The sequence below is a fragment of the Euphorbia lathyris genome, chromosome 3 (genome assembly GCF_963576675.1).
Source record: "Euphorbia lathyris chromosome 3, ddEupLath1.1, whole genome shotgun sequence".
In the NCBI taxonomy this organism is placed as follows: Eukaryota; Viridiplantae; Streptophyta; class Magnoliopsida; order Malpighiales; family Euphorbiaceae; genus Euphorbia; species Euphorbia lathyris.
This window is the reverse complement of record NC_088912.1, coordinates 43,559,742-43,569,744: the sequence shown is the minus strand read 5'-3', so window position 1 is coordinate 43,569,744 and position 10,003 is coordinate 43,559,742. Positions and strand designations below refer to the sequence as shown.

The 10,003-nt window shown below is 38.7% G+C and overlaps 1 non-coding gene across 1 annotated transcript; it reads left to right on the top strand.

Moving 5' to 3' along the window:
• Positions 1-3,581: 3,581 nt before the first annotated feature.
• Positions 3,582-3,688, top strand: LOC136225212 (small nucleolar RNA R71). The gene has a single exon (XR_010686939.1). It is a non-coding gene; the product is annotated as a small nucleolar RNA R71 (small nucleolar RNA).
• The last annotated feature ends 6,315 nt before the right edge of the window (positions 3,689-10,003 follow it).

Sequence of the window (10,003 nt, the reverse complement as noted above, 5' to 3'; positions counted from 1 at the left end):
CATTATGTCCTCCATAAGAACTAGAATGGCATTCCGACATTATGGATTCGTATTCATTTTCACCAACGCATCTCCTAATTATCCCGTCACCACAAGTCTTGAACAAAAAGGGATCTTCCCAAAAATATTGTTTAATATCGAAGAAAAATTTCTTCTTTTGTTGGAAATCTAATCCTTCCGGAACAATATTGGCTGCAAGATAATTAGCAATATCTGCATACCATGGTGACATGGCACTTTTTATTTGATAGAGGTGTTCATCAGGGAAATCATCTCGTATACCGGTAGTTTCACCTATAGGACCGTTTTCATCTTCAAGTCTCGATAGATGATCGGCGACAAGGTTTTCAACTCCCTTTTTGTCTTTTATTTCTATATCAAATTCTTGCAACAATAAAACTCATCTAATTAGACGTGGTTTTGCATCCTTCTTAGCAAATAAATATCTTAATGCTGCATGATCAGTATAAATAATAACTTTTGAACCTAATAAATATGACCTAAACTTGTCACATGCAAAAACTACGGCTAACATTTCTTTCTCAGTTGTGGTGTAGTTTAATTATGCACCAGACAGTGTGTGACTTGCATAATAAATGACATGAAGTTTTTTATCTTTCCTTTGACCTAAAACACATCCAACAGCTAAATCACTTGCATCACACATAATTTCAAATGGTAGATCCCAATCGGGTTTAGCAATAACAGGTGCACTGACTAAAGCTGTTTTCAATGTTTCGAACGCTTTAACGCATTCTTCATTAAAATCAAAGGTTGAATCTTTCATGAGTAAATTAGTAAGTGGTTTGGAAATTACAGAATTTTTTTTACTAAATCTTCTGTAAAAACCAGCATGTCCTAAGAATGATCTTACTCCCTTAACAGTGGTTGGAGGGGGTAATTTCTCCATTACTGAGGTTTTTGCTCTATCTACTTCTAATCCTTTTTCAGATATTTTGTGACCTAAAACAATTCATTCGTCAACCATGAAATGACATTTTTTCCAGTTTAATACCAAATTTGTTTCTTCACACCTAGACAAAACTTTATCCAAATTTTCTAGGCACGAATCAAAAGAATCTCCATAAACTGAAAAATCGTCCATAAAAACTTCCATGATATCTTCAATGAAATCATTAAAAATTGCAGTCATACAACGTTGAAATGTTGCAGGTGCATTACATAGACCAAAGGGCATTCTTCTATATGCAAATGTTCCGTAAGGACACGTGAAGGTTGTTTTATCTTGGTCATCCGGGTAAATGTATATTTGAAAGAATCCGGAATAACCATCAAGAAAACAGTAGAAAGCATGACCAGCTATCCTTTCGATCATTTGATCAATAAAAGGAAGAGGAAAATGATCTTTCCTAGTTGCTTTATTTAAATTTCTATAATCTATACAAACCCTCCAACCAGTGGTGGTTCGCGTAGGTATTAATTCACCTTCTTCATTCCTTACAACTGTTATGCCTCCCTTTTTAGGTACACAATGGATTGGACTAACTCATTCACTATCCGAGATAGGGTAGATGATTCCGTTGTCCAGAAGTTTAGTAATTTCATTTTTTACTACTTCTTTCATGTTCGGATTTAGGCGTCTTTGCCTATCCGCTTTAGGTGGCTTATCTTCTTCTAAATGAATTCTATGCATTACAATACTTGGATTAATACCTTTTAAGTCTGAAATTTGCTAACCCATACTTCCTATCCTATTTCTAACAACTTCTTTCAATTTCTCTTCTTGGACTTGTGTTAATTTGTTAGAGATAATAATAGGTAGAGAATCGCCTTCGCCTAAGAAAGCGTACCTCAAATGACTTGGTAATTCTTTAAGTTCTAATTTAGGTGGAACTACAATTGAAGGCGGAACTGGTCCATCTTCTCGAATCAAAGGTTATGGGTCCTTATCTTCTAGTTCCTCACTCATTATAGGTTCTATTATTTCTTCTTTTTGAACAATGTCATTTACACATTCTTCAATTAAATCAAGTTTCATACAAGCGAAATCTTCCATAGGATATTTCATCGCTTGGTTCATATCAAACTCAATCTTATCATCTCCTATTCGTAAAACTACTTTCCCTTCCGACACATCAACTAGAGCACGTCCCGTGTTCATGAACGGTCTACCAAAGATTAGCGGACAATTTACATCATAAGCAAAATCTAAAATAACGAAATCGGTAGGAAGAATAAATTTGTCAACTTTAACTAAAACATCCTCAATTATACCGTATGGTCTTTTAGTGGTTTGATCCGCTAATTGTAAAACCATATTGGTACGTTTGATGTCTTCTTCTAAGCCTAACTTATTAAAAATAGATAATGGCATCAAGTTAATGCTTGCTCCTAAATCACAAAGACAACTTGGGAATTCTATATCGCCCAATTTACATGGAATGGTAAAACATCCGGGATCTTTGAGTTTTGTGGGCAAATTGCTTGACACAATCGAACTGCAATCTTCAGTTAGCGAAATGGATGAAATTCCTTCCCAACTGATTTTCTTTGAAATTAAATCTTTGAGGAATTTACCATAATTGGGAATTTGCGTAATTGCATCCATAAACGTCAAATTAATATGCAAATTTTTAAGTTTGTCTAAAAATGTTAAAAGTTGTTTATCATAGTCCTTGTTGCGGACTTTGTGTGGAAAAGGTGGTTTGGGTATAAAAGTTTTTGTACTAGAGTCAATTGGTGCATCTTTTTGTTTTAATGTATCCTCTTTGGGCTTCGATAAATCAGTTCCAGGTAAAGTCGAATTTCCGGGCATTTCCGGGCCTAAGTAGTTTTTCCCTGAACGAAGAGTGATAGCCTTAACATACTCTTTCGGATTTTCTTCCGTATGGCTTGGAAGACTTCCCTCTTTGCAGGATGGAATTGATTTAGCGAGTTGTCCAATTTGAATCTCCAAATTATGGATGCTAGATGATTGGTTTTTAATAAGCTGATCGAATTTATTCTCGATCCGTTTAAAACCATCGTCGTGATTACTTATTTTTCCGCTCATAGCATCAATGAATTTGTCGATTTTAGAAGATAAAGTGCTAATCGTGTCTCTGGATTGATTTTGATAATTGGTAGTACGATTTTGATTAGCATTAGCATTATTATTATCCCTCCAGTTAAAGTTAGGATGATTTCTCCATCCAGAATTATATGTATTGGAATAAGGGTTATTATTTTGGTTTTGCCATTGGACAAAATTTACCTGTTCAATTTCACTCATACCTTCGTAATCCACATCTGTTTGGATTGGCTTACCATTAGAATCACACGGTGCCATAAACCTATCAATTTTGTGCGATAAGGCAGAAAATTGGGCTTGCAACATCGCTACTGGATCAAGATTCACTATACCTTTAACTAATGAAGTAGTTGAGGATGATGGTTTTGCTGATGGTACGTGTCCACGTTCCGCGGGCCACATACAGCTGTTGATTGCCATTTCCTCCAAAAGTTCTCTTGCTTGGGCAGATGTTTTCTTCATGAATAACCCTCCAGACATAGCGTCCAATGAACCTCTAGTTGTAGGATTTAGTCCATTATAAAATGTTTGCATTAAAAGTTCAGCGGGCAATTGGTGGTGTGGGCATAAACGTTGAAGTTCTTTAAAATGTTCCCAAGCCTCATAAAGAGTTTCACTATCATTTTGAGAAAAAGAATGTAACTCTTTAATGACTCTTGCGGTTTTTGCTAAAGGAAAAAAATTTGATAAAAATGCTTGGGCTAATTGCTCCCAAGTCTCAATTGATGCGGCTGGCATAGAAGTTAACCATTCTTTGGCTCGATCCTTCAAAGTAAAAGGAAAAAGGCGAAGTTTGATTGCTTCTGCAGTTACATCAGTAATTTTAAAAGTGTCACAAATTTCTAAGAAATTTGTCAAATGGGTATTAGGATTTTCGTTAGGTAACCCGTAAAACGTTACGTTATTTTGCAACATATTAAGCAATGCAGGCTTAATTTCAAATTGGTTTGCATTAATTTGGGGTCTAACTATACTGTCTGTTACACCGGCCACTCCTGGCCTAGCGTAATCCGTGGCCATAACTTCTGGCTCGGTAATTTTAGTTTTTATTGGGGTTTTGTTTTTCTTTTTCTTTTCTTTCTTATTCTTTTTAAGGGTTCTTTCAATTTCTGGGTCAATAGGATCTGGTGACGTGCCCGAACTTCGAGAACTGCGCATGAACTTGAAATTTCGCACGAACCGAAACTACCTACAAAACAGAATCTGAAAAATAAATATGTTAATAATTAAAAATAAATAAAATGTAAAAGTTTGAATAAGTATGAATAAACCTAGATTCCTAATAAAACACGAAAAATTTAAAATTTTGTCAAAAAATTTGGCATTCCCCGGCAACGGCGCCAAAAACTTGTTGAGCGATTTCCGCAAGTGCACGGTATACGCTTGTAGTAATAAAAGATATTGATCCCAAAGGGAACGTTTTTTAACAAAACTTATTCTGAATCGGTTAAATTTACTTTTAGGTTTATAATATGGAAAAATCGTTTAATCGGTTTAGGTTTTGAAATTGCTAGAATAAGAATTAGATTAGAGTATGAAGATGTTAGAAAATATCTGATTTAAGAATGAATTTGCAAAACAGGAACGTTTTAGTACTTTAGAAAAGTAAACAAGTATATTTGTTTGCATTAAGCAAAGAAAACAACTTTAAACTTTGTACGAATTATAAAGATGAAATAAATGACGGAACCTCTAATTAATAGGCTTTGAACGCGACAAAACCCTTATCCGGGATAATTACCCTTAACCAAATTAAAACTCTACCGAGATAATAATTTGCCTAAGTGTTAAACAAAGTTTCCTTGTAAAGATTTTGAATTAAACTACGTTTTAATGAAAACACCAGCAGTCACTTTAGTGGATTGGTTACCATAAGTGCTGTATAAAAATCTATCGAATAGAACAGACTTTATTAGATGAAATATAAATTGATACAAGTTTACAGAGAACATGGAGCATTGAATTCTTCGACGGCGTGCAAGTGAACGGGTTGTCAATCCTTTCCTTGGGTTTCGTTAGAGTTTGTCAGGCTCAGGGGCGAATCCTCTACTCAATCTTCTCGCTGAATCTTCGTAATAGAGACTGGGTCGGTCCACTACCAAAATGTAAACTAAACTGGAACAATGTCTAAACGCTACTGAATTTGTTATTATTTAGTAAACAATGTGTGTACATCATATTGCTTTTGAACAGAATCGAAATCTAACTTCTGAATCACTTGATTCGAAATTTCTGCATAAATTCTACACTAATCTCTTTCTTCTACACGTATAACACACTATATTTCAACTCTCCATCAACTCTTTATTTATAGATGTTGAAGAGTCTTGATTGAAGTGTCGTGCCCGTTGTGAAGGATCGTGTCCGCTGCGAAAGGACATCTTTATCCACCCGAACGATCGCGTTTCGTCAAAAACGAATGTGTGTAACTAGGCCTCTAAAATCTCCTGCTCGTACCGAGAATATTAATTCTCTACCGAGAATGGGGGAGCATCAATTGTACTTCAGACGAAGGGAAGGAGAGGCTGAGGGACGCGTGTCGCGACCGTGAATAGTGGGGGCCGCGGTCGCGACACGGAGCATTTTTCACTTCTTCGCTCTCGTTCGTGTCCTCGACTTGGCGTTATTAATTTTCGTCGTCTTCGACTCCTTTTGTAGGGCTTTTCTTCTATTTTTGAGCTCTTTTTACTCCTATTTGGATTTTACCAAATATTTATGTACCTTGCATGAAAGAAACATATTCGAGAGTAAAAGCTTTCTAAATGGTTATAAATATCATAAATTCGTAGCAATATTGATGTAATTATTGATGATATTTTAGGTATATTTTGGGCTTAACACCTCCAGAAAAGCCAAATCCCACCAGCACGGCCAGTTGCCTCCGATCTAACACACCTCCAGTTCTTAAACTTCTTAACCACTTCATCTGCTTTCTCTCCACTAATCTTAGTTTCAAGTAAAGCAAAACACGAAGGGTTAAACTATTTAATAAGGTCATTAATATGGATACAGGTAGCTTTGCTAGCCGCTCCCCTAACATTCCAGCACAACAAGTCCATCGAAAGGAGGAAAACTGACCGCACCACCCTACCTAAGCCAGGTATTTACCAGGGGCTCTTGAGAGCCTCACCGAGGTACCCGCAGGTCCCCTCTTCTCTGAAAAATCCAAAGAATTCTGGATGCTCTTTTGTTTACCCTTTGGCTTCTTCAAGCTAGGTTTAATCACCCCCATTGGTTTCCCAATCCCAGGATCACCACTAGGAGTAGAAGAACTAACCTCATTAGTCTCCTTCATCTTTCGGGCTGCCAGAGTCAGGGGATCCCCCTGAGCTTCATCCTTAGAAAAAAAGAGGGGGTTAACCGAATCAACCACAAGCTCAGAAGGTTCAGCAGACTCCAGATCCGGCATACTGTGCTCCATAAGCTCATCTCCCTGGACAGACTCATGAACGTCCTCAATAGACAGGGCACCAAACCTAGATCCAGACCTAAGATCTAAGCTGGAACCAGCCTCCTCCATAGCTTTGAGGATAGGCTTCTCCTTCACACTAGGAGCAATAATAGGCTTAAAAAGAGACGAATTCCCCTTACTGATAGTATCCGGAGGAAGATTCTACACAATGGGGGGTTGAGTTCTACGACGAGTAGTCCTTTTAGCCACCATCCAGGGACCAAAGTTTCCTCCATTCCCTTGGTTACCTACAGATTTACTTCCACTCTCCACAACAGTCTCCTTCACAACACTCTCCCTTTTGGGGCAACCTTCCTGAGAGTGACCATACATGCCACGATCATAGCAAATGTTATATAAGCCTTCATATTCAATAAAAAAACACCTTGTTTTGAACACAGAATTTAGATAATAAGGGTTTCGCAAGATCAACATCCACACAAACCCTAGCAAACTTGCCCCTAATGGCACCAATAGTAGTCTTATCCACATGGTGGACCTTCCCAACCATGCCTCCTAATTTACTGAGAAATTTCTCACTGTAATACTCAATGGGAAGGCCCGAAAACCTAACCCAAGTCAAGATCCTGTTAACAGTAGAATCATGAAGATTAAAATTTGGAACCCAAGGCCGTAAAGCCAGAACATGGTTGGAAATAATATATGGGCCCCCCTTGATCACAGAATTGTAATCCTCAACTCTAGTAAACTTGATGACATAGTAGTCATTTTCAAGGTCAGTAATACTGACCTTCCCTTTGGGCTTGAATCCTTTGGGCAAAATAATTAAAGTTGATCCTCTTCCCCAGCACCTTCACTATCAAAGACACTTTCCACTTCTCTCTGAGCTCCCGCTTCTCTTCTGAGGACAGTCTAATCACCGGACAAAGTGGATCATCTTGGGCACCCTCCTCCTCATCAGAGTCAGAGAAAAGATCCGCAGAATCCCCTACCATCTCAACTTCCTCTAAACAAAGTTCCTCCTCAATAACCCCCATAACTGTGTCTTTCCAAGACCCTTTACCTATCCCATTAATGCCAGTTACAGTCCTGGGGGAAGCCCCGTTCCCCTGTCCCTGAACCTCACACCCAACCCTTAAAGGCCTCTGACTCGAGGCACCATGCCCACTAATTACTGCCCCAGCCTGCCCCGCACTGCCCGAAATAGGGCCACCAACGCCGGGCACTGTACTGGAAATTCTAGCCCAAAGCCCTGGCCCAGCATCGGCAGGATCCGTGCGGTGCCCGACGCTGTCGGCAGGGATGACCAGCGCCATGCACACAGCAGGCGGCATCTTGCCCCCCATGCCGTCTGGGATAACGGGGAGTGGGGCGCGGGACACCTCTCCTGCCGATCCCGCACGCCCACCCCCCAAAAACCTTGCAACAGCGTCCCCCAACCTAGCCTGCACAACCGCATCCCTCATAGTCACCAGCGCCCCATGCGGATCTGCGAGAGACGCACCTCCCCCCACAGCTCCAGGCACCGCAGCCATCACCCCGCGATCCCAGGCCATATCTGCCCCCCAATCCCCTATGCCGACGCCGCTGCCTGCCGGATCCAGCCCCTCGTCCCCCTTCCGAGCCGCCCGATCCCGCTGCCGGGAGCGATCCCTCACCCTCTCGCCACTCACCCTTCTCTCCCTAGCAACCCCTGCCGAAATAGCATCGCCCCCTGCCGACACCCCTTCCGGCACAAGATCCGAAGGCCGACCCTCCCTAGCCGCACGATCCGCCACCCCAATCCCAGATCTGCCGCCATCGCCGCCCCCCTCCATAGTTCTTCTTGCCCTAGGAATCTCTCTCTCTTTCGTCATTATTCTTATGCCCTATTAAATACAAAAATATAACTAAATGTATCATAATAATTCATTATAAATTATTAAAAATATATTTTAATATTATATTTTTTTAGAAATTTTAATACTATATTTTGAGTATGATATTATATTTTCACTTCAGTTTTATAAATAATTTTTTTTAACAAAATTAGACTATTTAACAGGGATTTACAGACCTTTGCGGCAAAGAAGGTGAACTCTCCTTCCAAGCCTTCTACTGTACTCTTTAGCATTAGCAATCTAGCTTCCATTGAGAGAGAAGAGTTCATCCGATAAGTCTACGACTACCTCAAGTCGGTTATCCGTATCGGTGAAATGAATCTTTTCTCCAATCTCTCATTTGTGTGCCCCTAACTAGGGAAAGCTAAGTCCAACTACCTATCACCTCTTCTTTTAGGTAATTGATTTACATTCTTAACAATTACATCTAATACCTAACTTGTCAGGTTAGTAGAAAAATAATCGCTAATATTGATACGGACTTGCTTACAAATAAAAATCTTAAATTGAGATATTGAATATTTCAATTTAATATATTTTAAAACTTTTTTATATGCTATATATAATTACAATTAATTCAGTTAAATAAAAATAAATTTTTTTTTTTGGTAAGAAGTTAAATAATAATAAATAATATTAAGAAATTAAACCATTACTTTATTTCTAATCTTCTAGAATGGCTAAATAAGAAAATGACTAATAATAAATTTGTATTAAATTCCAACCAAAAATTTCAACAACTATTAAATTTCTCTTGGTCTTCCTTCCTAAAAATAGAATATTATAACTCATGTGGGTGATGACTAGTGTTGTTTGTGCGGGTTTCGTTGAAGTGTAGTGTATTTCATTGGCCAGCTGTCTATCCTATGTTATGATAAGTGTTGAAACACCTTTCCACATGATTTTGATTTGATAAAATTATTTAAGTTAATCCCATGATTAAGACAATTATATTTAAGTGCTTTGATTTAATTGTACTAATGTGTTTGTTCAATATTGAGTATAATTATAAATGAGAACAGAAATAAAAAGTAAGACAGGACGAAGTCAGCATGAGACACAGCACAAGCTGAGTAGAAGTGTAACTCAACATTATAAAAGAAAAGTCTTCTTCATAACAAATGCTTGACGACGAAGCTGCCCGAAGACGCTGAGTAGAATGGTACTCAGTCTTCGATATAAATGAAGAACAAAGGCAACGTCAATAAAGTCAAGCTGAGTGTTCGTCAGGACAGCACGAATGATCCGTTTACTAAAAGACAAAATCCGACATGAGTCTGCGCCAATACAGAAGCTTTGGAATTACGCAATGAGACAGTTTCGAGACGCATGGGCCAACTGGCATTTGGCTAAAAGACGAAACTGGCGCTAGAAGACGAACCTGGTGGAAGAAGACGAGCCTGACGCCTGCTAAATTCAGACGACAGGATTGGCCTGCAAAACTGTATGCTGACGAGTGAATGACGCAAGATGACCGTTTGAATTCAACGGATAGATCCGAATTCAAATGATTGAGGCATTAGATTTCACTATAAAAGGACAAGTTCATCTCTTGGATCCTTTGCCGAAGTACAAAAAGAAAAAGCATACATACAAGCACATACAAACAAGAAAAAGCAAATACTTACACCCAAATCCTATTTCTGTGTAAAAGTCTAGATTGAATTTGTATTCATCTAA